The sequence below is a fragment of the Sardina pilchardus genome, chromosome 3, assembly GCF_963854185.1.
Source record: "Sardina pilchardus chromosome 3, fSarPil1.1, whole genome shotgun sequence".
NCBI classification, from domain to species: Eukaryota; Metazoa; Chordata; class Actinopteri; order Clupeiformes; family Clupeidae; genus Sardina; species Sardina pilchardus.
Genome location: NC_084996.1, coordinates 7797613 through 7816700, shown reverse-complemented (window position 1 = coordinate 7816700; position 19088 = coordinate 7797613). Strand labels below are relative to the sequence as shown.

The following is a 19088-nucleotide window of genomic DNA, read 5'->3' as shown; positions in this document are numbered from 1 at the left end:
CCCACCTTCCCTCAGGAGCCAAGCCCCTTCCTTTCATTCTTTTTTCACAACTTTAATGAAGGTCTGATGGCTGATTTGCGAGACAAAGGGTTTTGTGGTCTCTCTGCACTCTGCTTCCACACACGCATCACGCAGACGTTCCTGCTCGACAGGAAGCCGTGAGTGCACAACATGTCTGGCTGCTCACCATCACATCCCACAATGCACTGGGGTAACCCAGAAAAAAAAGTGGTGAAAGGAAGTCAGAGAGCTCTTGCCACTAAAGAGAGAAGGAGAAGTGGAGTGATGGATTGGAGAGGAGAGGGGACAGGGGAGAGGAGAGGGGAGATGAAAAGGAGAGGAGAGACAGATGAAGAGGAGAGGAGAAGAGAGGGGAGACAAGAGATGAAGAGGAGAGGAGAGACAGAGGAAGATGAGAGGAAGATTCAGTCTGCTGAATCAGATTGAGCAAAAGAAGCCTGGGCATACACACACACACACACACACACACAAACAAACAGAGACACACAGACACAGAAACAGACACACACACACACACACACACACACACACACACAAAATCATGCTATGTGTGGACACATACAGTACATTCACACACACACACACACACACACACACACACACACGGACGCATGTGCACACGAACGCACACACACACACACACACACGGACGCATGTGCACACGAACGCACACACACACACACACACACACACACACACACACACACACACTCACACACACACACACACACACACACACACATCTGACACCTCTGTTACACTTTGCCCTTTTCACCCCCCGGCCAGGCTATGCTTTGCATTCTCAAAACATCCGGTGCACACGGACTGTTTGAGGAAATTAAAGCTGGTCCCACCATTCATCTCACACTGCCCTCCCCTACTCCACCCCACCTCCACCCAAAGGGCTGTCTTCAATCTAGCCTCTTTCATCGCAGATCACAGAGCAGCACCACCACCACACGTCCTGTACCAGCGCCAAGGGGGAAACCGCACTCGAGCCAGAACGAGGGGAACAGCAGTGACGCTCCGCTCCGCTCCGTTCCGCTCCGCTGAAGATTGAATGGCAGACATGATTGGCCAACAGCATCCAGCCCCTAAGCTCCAGGAGTCAAAGGTGACACTAAGGTAAAATATACCTATATGCACTGCACTTTACAGGTGAATATAGATACTTGCAGTACACACCATGGGTGGGATGGGACACTAAATATGGAACAGGAGATTTCAGGCTCCAGTGTCCCCCTTATGATATGGGGTGGGGGTGTTGATGAGAGTGTGACCCAACTTGGCCTGAATCCCAAGTCTGGCTATCACCATACTAAGCTCAATCTTTTAAGATTGAACAGTAGTATGGGGAGTCTGCTCTTTATTTCTGCTGCACAAGAGGCATGATCAATGGGCATTGTTCAAATGACTCCGTACGCTTGGATAGTCCTTCAACCAATCAGACCAACGATCCGGTGCGTCTTTTGGATAAGCTAGTTTGTGATTGGAGCAGGGTTGTAGTGATGTGGACAGGAAGCAGGGGAGATGGATGTGCAGGTTTCCAGCCTGAGCTGCCGGGCCCAATCCAAATTCAGCCAGCAGGTCAGGCAGGGGTCACCCAGCCTACCTGAATCCTATATTTTAGAGAGGGGAGATCTGGGGCTACTTCAAACATGTTGCGGCTGCCAATTTAAAATTCTTCAGTAGTCTACTCTGTACCCATCTCATACCTGCATGTCAGGCCATCATAGTTCTTACCACTAGTTATTACTGTAGGGCAGTTGGGAGGGGCTGCGGGGGGTGAGAGTGAAGGGCTAGGATCGCACAGTTCAGGCTGCTGGAGGGTGTAGAAGAAAGAACAAAGAACAAACAGAAATGCCTCAAAGCGTTACCAGCCAACCGGGAATTCTCCTGATAACCACTCCACTATTGCTACACATACACGTACATACACATTCTTGAATTTTCCCTTGGGGATCAATAAAGTATCTATCTATCTATCTATCTATCTACATACATATGCAACAATATAGACCTATTGACTAAATATACATGATATGTTAAGCAGTCGTTTACTCTGGGTATGGATTACCTCGTATGCGTTCAGTTATGCTGTTCAGAGTGAATTGATTTTCGTGAATGGCTGACTTGGGCAATCTCCGTAAATGCTGTTCTAGGTTTTCTAACTACAAGCTAATCTACTTCTGTGTATGTTGCTGTGAGTACTCTGATGACTGATCGGTCTGATCAATAGCAGATTTCATTCAGGCATCTCGTTGTTTAAACATCTGTGTGAAAATACCATCACTTTGCCAAACATGCTGAGCCAGACAGAGAATGTGTCTTATGTTGCATTTCCACATCTAGCTAGTCTCGTCTAACCTGATTTGAACTGTTACGTAACCTGTGATGGAGCAATTAATTTAAGACAGCTATGGAGAACTGAATGAGGAGACACTTGGAATGCAAACAGGTAAAAGAAGACAATTAACCTTTGATCTTTTGACATCCAGACAAAGAAAGAACCAGACAGAGAAAGAGAGAGAGAGAATGCAAGGCCTATACTGCCTATAATTTACCTCCGCCAAGGAGGTATATGTTTTCATCGGGGACCGGCCAGCGTTTGTCTGTCTGTCTGTCTGTCTGTTTGTTTGTTTGTCTGTCTGTCTGTTAGCAAGATAACTCAAAAGTAATGGATGGATTTCGATGTGATTTTCAGGGAAGGTCGGACATGACCCAAGGAAGAAACGTAATTCCGTCAGGATTCCGTCGGCGTTTATGTATTTAGCTTAGTGCTGTAATGGCATGGTGTGGCCTCGTGGTGGCGATCTGAATAGTTTAGGTTCAAATGTATGACAACCTAGGAAGAACAATGCAGGTGGAGGTAGCTGCGCTCTCTGAGAGCTTTTCTAGTATTGCCTATAGATCCCATAGGCTTCTCCTTTTTTGTATCTTTATTTATATGATATTTATTTATCAATCTGCTTAGTTGAGCACTGCATGGCTCTGCTATCATAAATCTATCCCAGTCATGTCAACAAAATATACTTGAATTTGAAAGAAACAGACAAGACTAACTGACTAAGATTGACCGACACAGTGAAAGAAAGAATGAACCAGGAAACGACACAATGAATACTCTCATAGGAAGGCATGTTGAAGGCAAGGCCTTCTATTCTCTTCTGCCTCCACAGAGACCTGTGGCTTCTCTCTTTCTCTCTCTTCTGGGTTCGAGTGTAAAAACCCTGACAGCACTTCGTGTGTGATGAGGGAGGGCAATGGCGTTCCTTAAAAATAGACGCGTAAACACATCCATGTGTTGTTTTCCTCCCGCTCGGGCCAAAAGGACAGCCAGCTCTGGACCCTCCAGACCTGCCCTCTAACTGAGCAAGCGTTGGGGGGGGAAAAAAAGACACCACAGCCACACACTGTGGCTTCCATGACCTGCCTTAACATGTCTGAACACATTGAGTCAGCGCAAGTCAGAGAGAGAGGGAAAGAAGCAGAGAGAGAGAGAGAGAGAGAGAGAGAGAGAGAGAGAAAGAGATGGATGGATGGTGGGGGACATAACTGATGTTCTCGGGGAAAAGGGGGAAAGGAGGGAGTTGACTTTTCGGAGAGCAATCAGATCAGTCCGCGCGCGCGAATCGGCGCAGCGGAGGGAGGTGACCGCTGCGTGGATCGGCCACTCCGGTCCCACCCCGCGCGGCCGCGCAGCCGAGGGAGGAGAGCGACTCAGCGGAGCAGCCATCCTGTGGTTTACCAGGGGAGCAGCGTGGAAAACCAGAGGGAGTGCCCAAAAGGCTACAGCCACTCACACACACACACACGCACACACACACACACACACACACACAAACACACACACACACACACACACACACACACACACACACACACAAACACAAACAGGCACATACATGTACACAAAGAAAACCCAATGCACACACAGACACATACATAGTATTTATAGATGTACAGACACACAAATGCAAGGAGACACACTCACATATAGTATTTTTGGCTGAACACAAACACACACACGCACACACACACACACACACACACACACACAGACACATAGAGAGAGAGAGAGAGAGAGAGAGAGAGAGAGGAGGGAGAGAGGGCATTCAGTGCTGATAGGCTTCTAGTCTGGGTAGGCCTACATGTTATGCAGCTGAGCCGCCTGGGTGCAAATGACTTTTAGGACTTTGTGTAATTTTAACTTGCCTCTCCCATTTGCTAAGGCCAGTGGGGAGCAGCAACCTGTTCGACAACAGTCACTAACTTTTCAGCTTTGGAAACTAAACAAAACAAGAAAAACACATCCTCTCTCTCTCTCTCTCTCTCTCTCTCTCTCTCTGACACACGCAAACACAGGAAAAAAACAACACAAGAATGACAGACATGCCGCCTCAAGCAGTGATTCATCGTGTTGGAGCAAGTCGGTCCTAAAAAGAAGAAGAAGGAGGAGAAGAAAAAGGAAGAAAAAAACCCTCTGTGGTATCTGTGCAGGCGGGTGTATAGAAGGGGCTGATGTCTCTGTGTGTGTGTGTGTGTGTGTATGTGTGTGTATTTGAATGTGTGTGTGTTGGGGGGGGGGGGACACCCTGTGGCTGCAAACGGCTGGAATCACCGAGAACAATTGGAGGAGGCCGTTCCCATTCAGTCCCTGTTTAAACACGGAAACCTCTCTCTTTCCTCTCGCCCCAGATCCAGATCCCTCTGACCTCGCTTTGCTGCCCTGCTTCCTGGCCAGGATGTCCAGGCTAGGGGCAGAAAAAAAAAAGAAAACCCCACCGTGCGCATGCTCTCTTACCCCTACCATGGAGCTGCTACCGCTGCTAGCGAGAAGACACTGCCCTTGGCACCAGCTGCATGCCTCCACCGCCCCCCCCACCCCGACCCCAGACCTGTTCCCACCTGGCTCCAAATATAGCTACGCGTTAGCCGTTCTAAACTCTCAGGTTGCGTTCTGATCGCAAGTGGTCCCTATACGGTGTATTCCTTACTCCCTTCACCCACTGCACAGGGGATAGAATTCACAGGGAACTCGATCACTCACGCAACATGGCTGAACCCCCCTGTGCAGTCCACTTCGTAGTGAACTACTATGAGGGCCACTGAAAGGGTTAGTCAGTGAAGTAGGCTAACGTTCTAGATTCTGGGAGAGTTCTGGAAGCTGAGGTTTGTTTTAGAATGTTCTGAGTTGCTCGGTCACTGACGGTCTTGTTTTTCGGGGTTGGAGTAATGAAGACTAGGGAGGCCTGGATCACCTCAGACATGGGTTAGAGGGTTGATGTTTGCCACCTTCCCAGCTGAGAGACAGGGAGAGACAGAGAGAGGGTGATAGAGAGAGAGAGGGGGGGAGAGAGAGGATATATGAGAGCAAATGCAAGAGAGAGAAAGTCAGAAAGACAGGGAGGAGAGAGAGGAAGATCAGGAGTGGGAGACCTTTTTGGAATGCGGGCCGGGTGAGTCGGACCAGGCCAGAAGAGTTTGACGTCCCAGCTCTCTCTCCTCCCCACACACACACCCACCTCAACCCGACTGCCTCAGGAATGTATGCTGCATTCGTCTCTTCATTTGCTCCTACACTTTTTCTCTCTCTCTCTTTCTCTGATTCTCTCTCTCAGGCGTTGAAATGTACAACTTGATTCTGCACATATAGCCTCTGAAGGAAAAGTGTTGCGTTTCTGTTTACGCTCGTACATCACACTGTTTATGAATGATAAATTGTATGCTAAAGCTAAAAGTCAATTATCTTGATGTATTGCAACCATTCACTCTGCTGATCCTGGATCCCCCTCTCTTAATAAAACCTCTCACACAATGTTTGAATGATGTCAACACCTCTCTGATTTGGGGTCAGATTCTCTTCCTTCCTCTCCCATAATGGCCCATACTGATCCAGAGCCAGGAAACCAGATACTCCATAGAAGCATGTGAGACAACACTGGCCTCTCTCTTTCTTCGTCTTTCTGTCTGTCTTTCTCTCTCTCTCTCTCTCTCTCTCTCTCTCTCTCACACACACACACACACACACACACACACACACAAACTCACACACTCACACAAGCACACACACACACACACACACACACACACACACACACACACACACACACACACACAGATACATAGCTGAGCATGAATGGGAGAAGGTGTCAATGAGAAACAAATTCAGTCAAGTTCTTTCATTCAGGTCCACTGCCATTGCCATCAAAATACATTTTTACAGCACTTTCTGTGTGTCCTTGTGTGTGGCTTGCCCATGGCTCCAGATGTTATGAATGAGAAAACGGGAGACACAACCCCCCCTACGCCCACCCCCATAGAGGACCTCAGAGTTCATGCAGGTGGTATTCCCATTTAGGCTTGCGAGCAGCCTCAGACTTTCAGACCGTTTTCAAACTGAGAGAGAGAGAGAGAGAGAGAGAGAGAAAGAGAGAGAGAGAGAGAGAGAGAGAGAGAGAGAGGCTGAAAGAGCTTCACAGTTAGCACATGAGGGTCTGTGTGAAAAACAGCATTGAACTTTCACCACCATGCACTTGCTCACTGAGGTGCTTGTAAAATGGAACCACAATAGAGAGCCCTGCAGGAGCTCAGCCAAGCCCTAGTCCCGAGCTACTCCCTTCCAAAACACTGCAGTCGGTCTCCAGTGATCAAACTTTCCCATAGAACAAACAAGCCTACTCTCCCACAGAACAGTACGGCACATGTATCAGTGGGAAAACTCCCTCTCTTTCTCCTCTCTTTCTCCTCTCTTTCACAAAATGAATTGAAAAACACTAAGAAAGGATTCTGTTGGAAAAGTATTCAACTAATCACAATGACGAGTTCTTCCACCAAAAGAGCAACAACGCACACTTCAAAGAGGAAACCAGTTTAAAGAAAAGCACAATCTCCACAGAATGGAATGGAGACACTCCCTCCTGAGAGTAACAAGCGCTGAGGCAAGCAGGGTGTGAGAAATCTGGGCAAGTTGCTTACCTGAGTCGAGGAGAGAGCTGCGGCACCATCCTCCACTTCTATACCTCCGAGCACTCCTCCTTCAGCAAACTCCCAGCACTCGCTATACTGACAGGTTCCTCTGGGTCCTCCCGCTTTGCTTTTTTCCCCTTCTTCTTTTTTTCTCCACCCTCCCCTTTTTTTTCTTTTCTTCTCTTCTCTTTCTGATCTCTTCCCTCGCCCACTTACTCGCTCCCCTCTCTCACTTTGACCACTGGCTGCCCTCCTCCTTCTCCTTCTTGTTCTCCTCTTCCTGCCTGCCTCTCTCTCTCTCTCTCTTACTCTCTCTCTCTCTCTCTCCACCCTGTCCACCTGGAGCTCAGATCCTCAGCTCGAGCAGCGCTGACTGGAGACTTGTGTGTCTGAGATTGAGTGAGGGCGAGAGTGTGCGTGTGTGTCTGAGTGAGTGTGCGAGTGAGTGAGTGAGTGAGTGAGTGAGCGAGCATGCATGAGATTGTGTGTGTGTGTGTGAGAGAGCACAGGAACATGAGTGTGTGTGTGTGTGTGTGTGTGTGTGTATAAGAGTGTGCGAGTCTTTGTGCCGGTTTCAGCTTGCTTGCCTTCTCTGTCTGCACTCGTTTCCTGTTCTAGCACACACACACACACCATGGCTTCAGAGGAGTGCAGGCTTGAGCAACAGGAAGACAGAGAGAGAAAAAACAGAGAGAGAGAGAGAGAGAGGTAAAGGAGAAAAGAAAAAAGATGTGGAGAGAGACAAATGCAAAAATAGTTACAGAGTGAATACGAAAGAGAAAAACTATGGAATACAGCTGGGAAGGGGGGGGGGGGAGGCTCCAGGACATGGACAGATCAAATTAAACATTAACTTTAAGGTATGTAGAGAAGTGACTCAGGCAATGTGCAATGTGAACATACCCAGAGATAAAAATCTAGGTAGAGTTAAATGGACTAATAAAGCATGCCAGCATGTTTGTCAGTACAGCACAAGTACGACATATGGACGGTGTTAAGATGGCAACACCCTGTTCAACACACCTTCCACCTGATACCAGCAGGTATGTGACTGAGTAAACACCAAACTATTCACAGGGCCAGCAAAACAATGCACAACACTTAACCTCGCCTAAGCTCAAAGACAAAAGACTTTTCTCTCATCAAGCGTCAGAAAGACTTGCTTGGGATTCTGCCATGACGGTATCAGATCATATACATATACATTAACAGCACAATGAACTCTGAAGAGGGAATTCGCTGGTGACGTCATGTCGATGGACACTACCTCACATGATTGCCCTTGTGCCGACTTTGGTGACACGGCACACAATAGACGTCTTCTGACATGAAGCGTGATAGGGAAGTTTCCGAAGACAGGCAGAAGTGACAGCAGAATGTTTGACGTTAGGCTGAGTCATCTGTCATAACACTAGGGGGTTGCTGTGGCACAAGTGGTAGCCATATCAACCTGCAGTCTCTGTACGGGTCGACTCGGCAATGGAACACCAGGTTTGAGTCAGTTTCGCAATCCTACTCATTTCCTGTTTCCATACTGCCCTATCCAGGCAAAGGCTGCAAAAGCCTAAAAGTAAACGTGTAATATTGTAAAAGAAAATGAAAAACATTCCCAAAAGTTAACTTGCAATAAGAACATGTGATCAGAAGATGTAAACAGTTTCAGGAGCGAAGACTACTACGCACCAAAGTTGATCTATTCATGAGGTGCACTTCGGTGTCCCACCGGACACTCACCTGAAACCAACAGGCAGGACGATTCTTTGTTCTGGTCAGCACAGGTGTGGAAAGGTGTGGTTGAACATCTAGTAGGACATGGCCTGGCTAACATTTACAGTGTGTGTGGTGCTAACGGTGGAACTCTGCTGTAGTGTACACAGTATCACACCCCCTTAAAATATGGCACACAAAGCTAAAAAAAAATTAGCTGTTGCCAAGGACGACAATCCCAGTTCTATAATTAGAATTAGAACACACACCCACCCACCCACCCACACACACACACACACACACACACACACTCACACGTGGGTCACAGATCCGCATCCATTCGGGCTCTGAGTGTCTCTTTGATTGCGGGCCAGTTTCACAGGCGCTGCTGCTCTCGTAGTGGGGGCTGGGTGCAGCTGAGGGGCGTGGGCTCCTGGAACACAGGGACGTGAGGGCCCCCCCCCCCCCCCCCCCGCCCACGCCTCTTGAGGAGGAACCCAGAGGAGAGGTGGGGTTTGTCATGACCACCAAAGCCACTGCTGCCAACAACAGAAAAAACATGCCCCACCCCTCTGGACTGTGTTAAAAAAAACATGCCCCACCCCTCTGGACTGTGTTAGCTCTCTCTCTCTCTCTCTCTCTCTCTCTCTCTCTCTCTCTCTCTCTCTCTCTCTCTCTCTCTATCTCTCTCTCCTCATCTCTCTTTCTCTCTATACAGATCACCCTTTCCCTCCAAGAGTGTGTTTATGTGTTTGTGTTTGTGTGTGTGTTTGTGCATGCATGTGTGTGTTTGACATAATGTGTATGAGTATGATGTGATTACACATGTCCCCTCTACCCATACTCTCTTTCTATATATGGATCTCCCTTTCCTCTCATCCCTCTCCCCTCCAAGAGTGTGTGTGTGTGTGTGTGTGTGCGCTTGACAACATGTGAGTATGCAGTATGCATATGATTATGCATGCTCTCTCTCTCTCTCTGTTTGTGTGTTTGTACTGTGTAGTCTGGGTGGGGTGAGATTAAATATTTCCATTGCATGTGTGTGGAGCAAAGAGCTTGTCTGTTTGCATTGAGGCAGCCAACCAGCTATCTAGACAGCAAGTGCAGAGAGAGAGAGAGAGAGAGAGAGAGAGAGAGAGAGAGAGAAAAACACAATTCAATCAAAAAATAAATGCTTGAGAGATACAAAATGCAATTGAGCATTCCATTCTGAGAATTTCTACCAAACAAATGCTGGTTCAGAACGTGACACATTGGTTCAGTCAACTGAAACAGAACATAGTTGTTTTTTTCCTGCGAACCGGAATAGGTGTGTCATTCTGCCGTGAAGAGGGGAGAAGGCTAAAAGCATGGATTTTCCAACCATATCAGCTGTTGCCATGAGTAAACAAAACTAGTCAACTAGCATTACACTGCAGACTTTGATTAGCATTTTAAATAGCTAATTTCGGCCATTTTCACAGGACAACTGTTCTCTCCCATGTATGCATTTCATTCACTTTTGTTTTGCATGCAACAGATTGTTGATGATGCACCCTTGGTTCAATTCAAAACTGGTGGAAATGCCGGCTGGTTCACTAGATAGCACCGCGGTTCAAATAATTCCGAACGGAACCTGTTGAAGAATGGGTTCACTGTCGGTGGAAAAACAGAGAGAGAGAGAGAGAAAGGAAACCCGGAGGCAGACATTCAGGTAATGGAGCAGGATTGAGAGGATCAGTGCTAAGGCATCAGTGGCAGCCAAAGGTCTTGGTGTCATAATCTTTTACTGGCCTGGACAGACTGGGTTGTGGTAATTCTCTAACTTGTGTGCAAACAATACCCAACAAGTCACAGCACAAAATATGAGGGTTGTGTGGTTGACCATAAGGTTTGAGAGCAAACATTTCCAACACACACACACACACACACACACACACACACACACACACACACACACACACACACACACCTGCAAAACCATTGTGTATGAGAGAGAATGAAGGAAGACATGGAGACAGTCATATCCTGATCTAAAAGATCTACAGTATTTGCCTTGTCGTCTTTAGAGCATTCTATTGCTGCTACTTGAAACTCGGTACCAGCTGACTCTTGAGCCGATCAGGCCCTGCTCTGGTACAGATTTGTGCCAGGTCAGTGCCGATCTACACACATCTGGACCACAGTGGGATGCTCTATGGGGTAAAAGTGTGTGAAGGTGACACAGAGAACACTTAATCTGGCTCTTAATCTGTCCTCACAGTTTCATAATTCCAGTTTATAGGCCATTATATTAGGTCACTTCATATAGGACATCTTCAACCAGCAATGGCCTGAAAGCATGAACCTGAGCTAAAAATATTCCTCACTCTGTAATTTGTAGGGGGTGGGGGTTGCTCTTAGAATTGTCGTTGGGTTGTCTCGTGGTGGTAAAAGACTGGTATCAAGATGTCATCCAGACGTGATAGATGAGTTAACTTCACATTCCTTGTTTATCAGAGTGAGAGCACTTATTCAAAGGCTGTAGTGTACATATTTTCTTTGTTTTCTTTGTCCCTGTTCTTTGTATATGTTTTCTTTTTCCTTTGTCCCTTCTTTATTTTCTCTCTTTCTATATACAGTGTGTGTGTGTGTGTACACTGGGAGAGTCCTCCTGGAGACACTTGGGGTTAAGTGCTACGCTTGGCTTCAGGTGTTCCATGTAAGTCCAGATGCTGCTACTGTAAGGCTAAGTTCATTAAGCTAAGTCCAGATGCTGCTAGACTATTAAGGCTAAGTTCATTAAGCTACACTAGAACCACCCATACAGTACACACCTGGAGCAGTGGGCAGCCCTTGATCTGGTGCCCAGGGAGAAGTTGGGTTAGGTGCCTTGCTAGAGGGCACCTCGTCCATGGATGTGGATGTGGGAACCCACATTTTTCCTACCGGTCAGGGATCGAACCAGGTCACAAGTTTGATGAACAAATTGATGTGATATAGCATTTAGGACAGGTTCAACAAGCTACAATTATGTTTCACTCACATGTTCAGAACTATCCAGACCCACAGCAACATTGGTATTTTAAGAATACTACTGAAATCTCTGAACAACATTTCACTAATTAACTAAAGTACTCAATTAATCAACCTGGCCCTGCCCACGTACTGCCTTTGATCACACCTGACTACTTATTTTACTGCACAGGCAATACGGTTACATTCTCAAAATTGGGTCCAAAAATTGGCGAAGCTACAATCAAACGCGATGGTCGAATTCTGTTAATCGCTTCACTACACACACTACTGACGACGTGATCACCTATCAATTCAGTGGGGATACAATGACAAGGCAGCTGTTTCCTATTATGACATATCAAAAACGCCCTGAAAAACAGAAAGGGGACGCTTAGAGTGATGTGATGGCCACCATTCCACTTGCCGTATGTGCTGCCTCATTCACTTCAATTCTGTCTATAAATCACCTTTGTGCCGCCAGGCCGTGTGTGTAGGCCTTTATTGAAGCACTGTGTCCCACTCTCTCTCTCTCTTTTCTTTCCCATGGTCTTCTTTCCCATGGTTCCTCTCCTCAAACCCTTTCCCACAAGCACATGCACCAAAGGATCTGTAGTCTCCCATGCATTGTGTCACTCGATAGAATGCAGGGTTTCCTCTTCAACAGGTGTGAAATATGACTACATACACACACACACACACACGCACACACACACACACACACACACACACACACACACACACACACACACACACACACACACACACACACACACACAAAGCATTCTCTATTCATTTACGTAAATTTGCACATCTTCTCACATGTACAAAACTATACGGAATTGTTTTACAACTTCTTGTCCTCTTTTTTTCCTTGATCTGTGCTATTCAAACATCACTCTTTCTCTATTCAACCATCTCTTTCATTCCATCTCTTCCACCATTCAACAATTCCATTTCTCTCCCACTTTTTAAATGTTCATCTCCTTCTCTGTCTCTCACTCTTTCTCTCTTTTTCCCATCCCCTGGAAGGAAGCCTCCCTGCTTCCTGTTGAGCGGGGGCTGGCTGCTGTACTCAGCTTCCTCTGCTCTGACGAGCTCATTTCCTGCGGAGGAAGCGCACATCCTCAGCCCTGCCCTCGGCACCAGAGGACAACAGTAACAGACGGGAGAGGAGAGGAGTGGAGAGAGGAGGAGAGGAAAGAGGGGAGGAGAGGAGAGGAGAGAAGAAAAAAGGACAGTGTGGAGAGAAAGAGAGGGAAGGCATGGCATGGACAGAGAGACGAGAGGAGAGGAGAGGAGAGGAGAGAGGGGAGAGAGGAGAGGAGAGGAGTGGAGAGGGGAGGAGAGGAGAGGAGAGAGGACAAGAGAGGACAGGACAGGACAGGAGAGAGGACAAGAGAGAAGAGGGGAGGAGAAGAAGAAAGGACAGTGTGGAGAGAGAGAGGGAGGGCATGGCATGGACAGAGAGAGAAGAGAGGAGAGGGGAGAGTAAGAGTAGAAGAGAGGAGTGACCAAAGGAGGTGTAAGTAGTGAGGACAGGAGAGGAGAGGAGAGGAGAGGAGAGGAAATGAGAGGAGAGGAGATGAAAGGAGAGGAGAGGAGAGGAGAGGAGAGGAGAGGAGAGGAGAAGAGAGGAGAGGAGAGGAGAGGATTAAGTGACCAAAGGAGGTGTAAGTAGTGAGGACAGGAGAGGAGAGGACAGGAGAGGAGAGGACACTTAAGTATGTTGCATGAGAGATTAATGGACAGAGGAGGTCAATGCTGATAAATGGATGACAGAGAGACCAGATGAAACAGGTAAGAAAGGAAAAGATAAGAAAGGAGCTAAGACAAGAAGTAATAAGAAGACAGTTGCTGTATGCAAGAGTGAGAGCAACAGCTCTAACCAGACAGCACACTATGGCAACCTACTTGACGGCAGTGTCTGAATTTAGTCAGTGTTCTCCCTAGTTCTGTATCAGAGCACAACCAGAGAGGAAGTAGGCCAGGCTGTGGAGAGAGGCTGGGTTCTTACTGCAACCAGACAGAGCCACAATTCCCCAGAGTGAAGTTTTATTAGAGTCCCTTTATCTAAAGGGTGCTGAGAGACTCTCCGCTCTAAGGGGGGGTGAGGGACGACAGCCGTAGACTGACAGAGGTGGACATCCCGGGTTCACAAAGTAAAAGTCCTAGTCCTGCCAAGTATGTGATCCAACCATTTTGGAAACCAGCTCATCCTAATTAGCTGCCAGGTAGATCAGATAATTAGTGATATCACCTGTGTCAAGTGCACAGAAATAATATATGGCAGGACTTTTACTCTTTGGAACCAGGAATGTCCGCCTCTGCGGACTGATGGCAAGGTACAGAAGAGCCCGTCATCAGCACCGAAGCTCCTTTCCCATGTGGCGAAATTAACCATTAATGTTATGTCATCTGTTGTTTTATGTTGAGTTGAATTGAATGTAATTGAAGACACAGACAGACAACCACCTTTCAAACTATTGCATTCCTCCTGGACCCAGATAACAGTCAATACCTCTGATTAAATTAAATAGATTGAATACATTTAAATAGATTAAATAGTTATAACAAATAAATTGTTCACAGTAGAGTTTTCTCACAGATATGATACACTGTTAGCATAATAGATTATGTTATTTGAATACAGAAACATTTATTGCTTTCCAGGCAGAGACCGACAGAAGACAAAGTCCATCTGTTACGCACGTATATTGTCTGTCAGACATTTAGGCTACCTTAGCATTTCACTGTGGAGCACCCTGAATGATTCATAACATCTGGGATTTAATTTGAATTGTTTAAATACATCAATAGATTTCATGCTTTGAAGCAGAGACCAAGTCGTACTTAATGCTGACAACTACTAACTTTCACACACCCTATCTAAAGATTTGTCACCAACATTATCCAGGAGTATCAGCTAGGCCATTCTTACTGCCTGAGGCAGGTTGTGCTATATAAGGCTAATGGAAGTTGCAGGGCAAGAAATTCAAGATCAGGTTAATGATTCTCAAGACAATTTGTGGACAGGGAGCAAGCGAGTTATTCTTCCTGACACAAGCATCATAAAACACAGAGTCAGGCAACACACACCAAGATGTTTTAAGACAACAAACACACACCCTGCTCTTACAGACTTTTTTCCTCCATGTGTGAATACCACTCTTGAAGGACAGTTAAGAGATATGGGCATTATCCTTATGTAAGCCTTAAAGGTCCCTTTAAACCATAGCCACATAAGTGCTTTCCATGTTGACAAAGTTTAGCTTTACAGTAAATGTCCTCTCGGTGTTCAAGACATTCCACTTGAGCAAACAAAAAATGTCTTATTTTATTTACTGCACTGCTATAACAAATTTCAACCTCTGGACATTCAAAATAAGATCTGATATGTCAGTGGCATTTTGTATGGAAGAGTGAATGTTTCTGCAAAGGCTACAACTGTAAATCGGAAAGAGCAAGAAGAACATGATGGACACTGTGCTCTCTTGGTAGGTTGCAGGTCCCACTCTCTCTGTTCCTCATTGGGCGTTTACCAGACAATCATATGACCACCAACATTGAGATGTGTCACATGACCAGGGCGTGCAGCCACATGTCTGTTATGTGTGTTAAGGGCGAACACATAGTGTGTGTGTGTGTGTGTGTGTGTGTGTGTGTGTGTGTGTGTGTGTGTGTGTGTGTGTGTGTGTGTGTGTGTGTGTGTGTGTGTGTGTGTGTGTGTGTGTGTGTGTCTGTGTGTGTGTGTGTGTGTGTGTGTGTGTTTATGTGTTTATGTGTTTGTGAGGGAGTCAATATATCCGAAGATGGTTTTGGTGAATAGTAGTGTGTGTAGTACGTGCATGCGTGTTTTGTGTTTGTGTTTGTGTGTGTCTCTCCCTCTCCCTCTCTCTCTCTCTCTCTCTCTCTCTCTCTCTCTCTCTCTCTCTCTCTCTCTCTCTCTCTCTCTCTGTGTCTATGCCTGCCCTGCTGCTACCTGTGTTTTCATACTTTCAGGAAATCTCAGATGCTTTCTCAAAACTGGACTACTGTATGCATCAACATGATGTTTATCTGGGAATGCCATTAATAACTACTGGTTACACTTCTAATGTCCATTAACTAAGAAGGTGCTACAGCTGTCAAAACTCAGTTGTTTCAACTTGTTTTGATAAACTTTATCTGGTGAAGAGAATATTTTCATCTATCTTCACCATGCCAATGGTCTGTTACTGCATCTACACATTCACCAATTAAATGACACAAAATGACCATTTGTTGCTGCATAGCGCCCTCTAGAGTTGCAGCAAACCAGTACAAAAAACTGCGATGCGCACGATGCTACATTAAGTCTGATTATCCATCACATTCTCGTTTGGTGCAGGCACAACCAGCCACAACTAACCATGACTGACTTACAAATACTAAAGATGTCAATTGCAACAGCTGAATGATATGAATTTCATGAAATCAAACCATGATGAATTGAAAGGCACACTTCCGATTTTTACAAAAGTGTGTTCTATAGGACTAAAAAAGTTTCAATTCAAATGTAAAATTGAACAGACAATAATGCTACATTTCCACACGAAGAGTGTGGACAATAAAGTCAGTGCTCATCCTCTCAATTAATCTGAAGATCAGTGTGCAGTTATTCTCCGCCATCAAACACCAATGAGCAGCAAATGTTATGCAGAAATGTATAAACCATTGACCATTATAAACCATTTTTACTTTGCAGTCAGAGACGGGCAGAAGACAAAGTCCATCTGTTACGCAGTTATTACATTATCCATCACATGATTTGGTTAACAGTAACACCTTCTTTTAGAAGTAACCATAGCATTTTACAGAGAAACACCCTGAATGATTATAACTTCGGAGATCTCATCTTTTAAGTCGGCCTGTAAGCTTGTTTTTAGGCCGAGATCTCCCTCAAGATATATGTTTCGAAGAAGAGACCAATCTGATCTAATATTAACAACTGCTAACTTTTACACAACCTTCCTAAATAATAAACACGAGAGATGTGGAGTGGACACTGGACATAGCCAAGGTCGGCAGGGATAGCTTTCTTCAAGAGTCACATTGCAATAACCCTTCACAGTCAAAGCAACTGACTGAACCTGTGTTGCAGAAGTACATATGCATCCCTGAATTTCTTTGAATTTCTTTCTAGGGTACAGTAGGCTAGGTTCTAGATATGGGTATGGCGGGGGTAAGTTTCCACTACAGAGGCCCTCTGACGTTGCCTGCCTATCTGCCTCTGCAATTGCAATGATGCAGAGGTAGGCTATGTAGCGTGAATTTGTTTTTGTTTGTTTGTTTTGTGTCATCATAATGACTGGTCTGTTTTTCTTTTCAATCAAAGATATGTCCCAGTTTATGCACTGAATAGTAGGCCGATAATTCAGTTCATTGTGCTCGCTTTTTTGTGACTATCGTGACGTAAAGGAGCCGTGACGCGCTTCTCTCGCTCCATACCTGATCTGTTTTTATTTTTTATCTCAGCGCGCAAGGTTGGCGTCGAGGTGGACATGTCATGATCTCATCACTTTGTTGCCTTTATGGGCGAGAAAATGAAATGTTTCCATTCACAAAACACAACCAAAACACGTTGATGTTTTCTCTATTAGGTAAGATATAACAACAGCTACAGTGGCCTTTTTAATGCAATCTTGTCACTGAAAGACAGTAAGATATAGGCTAGGCTATACTATACGTCAAAGAATGAACAATTGGGGTCGTCCCATAGAAAATAAATGTAACCAACCGGCCACCTTGGTATTTCAATATAGTTTCCCCATGCTAAGTGGTTGGATAATGCGACTTCAGTCATGAAAATGACAGGAGACCCGGTTTCCTGGTTTTCACCACGAGTCGCGGCCAAAAGGTTATGTTGGTCAGTTCTTACATTCTCAGGTAACTGACTATTCGAATGAAAGCAATGACCTACATTTTCGCTTGGTTTGCTATAGTTTCATTTACATTATGGTCACTTGCTCTGCGGAAATTACTCATTTAATTACTCAAGTATTTTCAGCCAGACCTCTTGTAGAGCATCCCCTCCAGTTCCCTCTAGGGACGTGTAGCACACAGGGGACTACAGGCAGACTCCAGGCAGACTCCAAGAATGCTGCTGTGCAGGCTACGGCTACTCCTACGCTCCCGTAGAGTGGCATTACCTCACCTCTGTTGTTTCCGCAAATCAGGGAAAAGTTGTCACTTTTCTTTCAGTTTCCTGTTGTCAGTTACACCAACCACAGAAACAATGGGAGTCATGAGCTAGGTAAGCATGGGCATCCGTCTATATAAGGGGACACCAGGGCTTACCTGCAACGTGGCCACAGCTCCGTCTCTGATAACAATATTAATAATAAACAAATTACCAACTGCAAGATAATTTGAAAAGGTCCTTGATATGGCTAGAATCCTTTGTTTTGTTGTGGCTTTGTGCCTTTGGCAAATGTGTGACGGACTGTCAACAAACTTGACAGAAAAGACTTGGATCCGTTACACAGTGAGCGCGTTAGAAAGACTGAAATACCAGGTGAGTGCCATGCACATCTTTAAGTAATTGGTTCTTTGCCATGCAGGACCATGTTTACTCAGTAGGCTACATGTTGTCAACATGCCTTCTAACAATTATTTTTTTTCTCAGGGAAAAGAACTAGAAGGATGTTCAAAGTCAATGCCTGATATTTCAGTGATTACGCTCAGTAATGGACAGGTAAGTTCACTAAAACTTACACAACCTTTATGATCCATTTAAAGAACTATTATATGTTTTGATAGTGAATTGAAATGATAAAACTCTCTTCAATTTTCCTTTTGCAGCTAAACGATTCCATGATAGAATTGACATTTCGCCTGGCATTAAACCTTTTCAAGAAAAACGTCACCCATTCTAAATGGGACATTAACGTGTTGGAGGGTGTGCTGGTACTTCTTAAACAGAAGACTGACATTTCTGTGAGTTCCACTCTAGAAGCTTGATGGGCTACATATCATAGATAGGCTATATAAAGCACTGCATTGTTTTGCATTTTGCACTGCATTGTTTTTACAGGCTATTAAAGGTTGAATGATTTGACGAATATTTTTTTAAATGTTCTAAATTGTAGGATCCCACTAGTCTACACACTATAAAGATGGTCCAGACCCATTTTACGCAACTTGAGGATCTTCTCTCACATGAGGTATGCTGTGTTAATGATCGTGACGTACCCATCAACTCTGAAGATCGAAGCGATTTTAATGTTATACTGCATAATTCGCAAGTTAACGCGGCAATGTGATCTCTTCCAGAACTTCAGTATGTGTGCCTGGGAGACTGTGCGGGAGCAGGTGAAGATGACTTTTCACAGATTCCTCATTCATATCCGTCAGCGCAAAAGGAAACACAACTAAACACACATCTAACTAGGCCTATA

General features: G+C 45.4%; 1 protein-coding gene across 2 annotated transcripts in view; it reads right to left on the bottom strand.

The window, feature by feature from the left end:
• arhgap27l (Rho GTPase activating protein 27, like) overlaps positions 1–7525 on the bottom strand; it is a 53679-nt gene extending 46154 nt beyond the window's left edge. For both annotated transcript variants that reach the window (XM_062531612.1, XM_062531613.1), the window contains exon 1: positions 7000–7525. The gene's annotated coding sequence lies outside the window, so the exon portion shown is untranslated. The remainder of the gene's footprint in view (positions 1–6999) is intronic.
• Positions 7526–19088: the final 11563 nt, after the last annotated feature.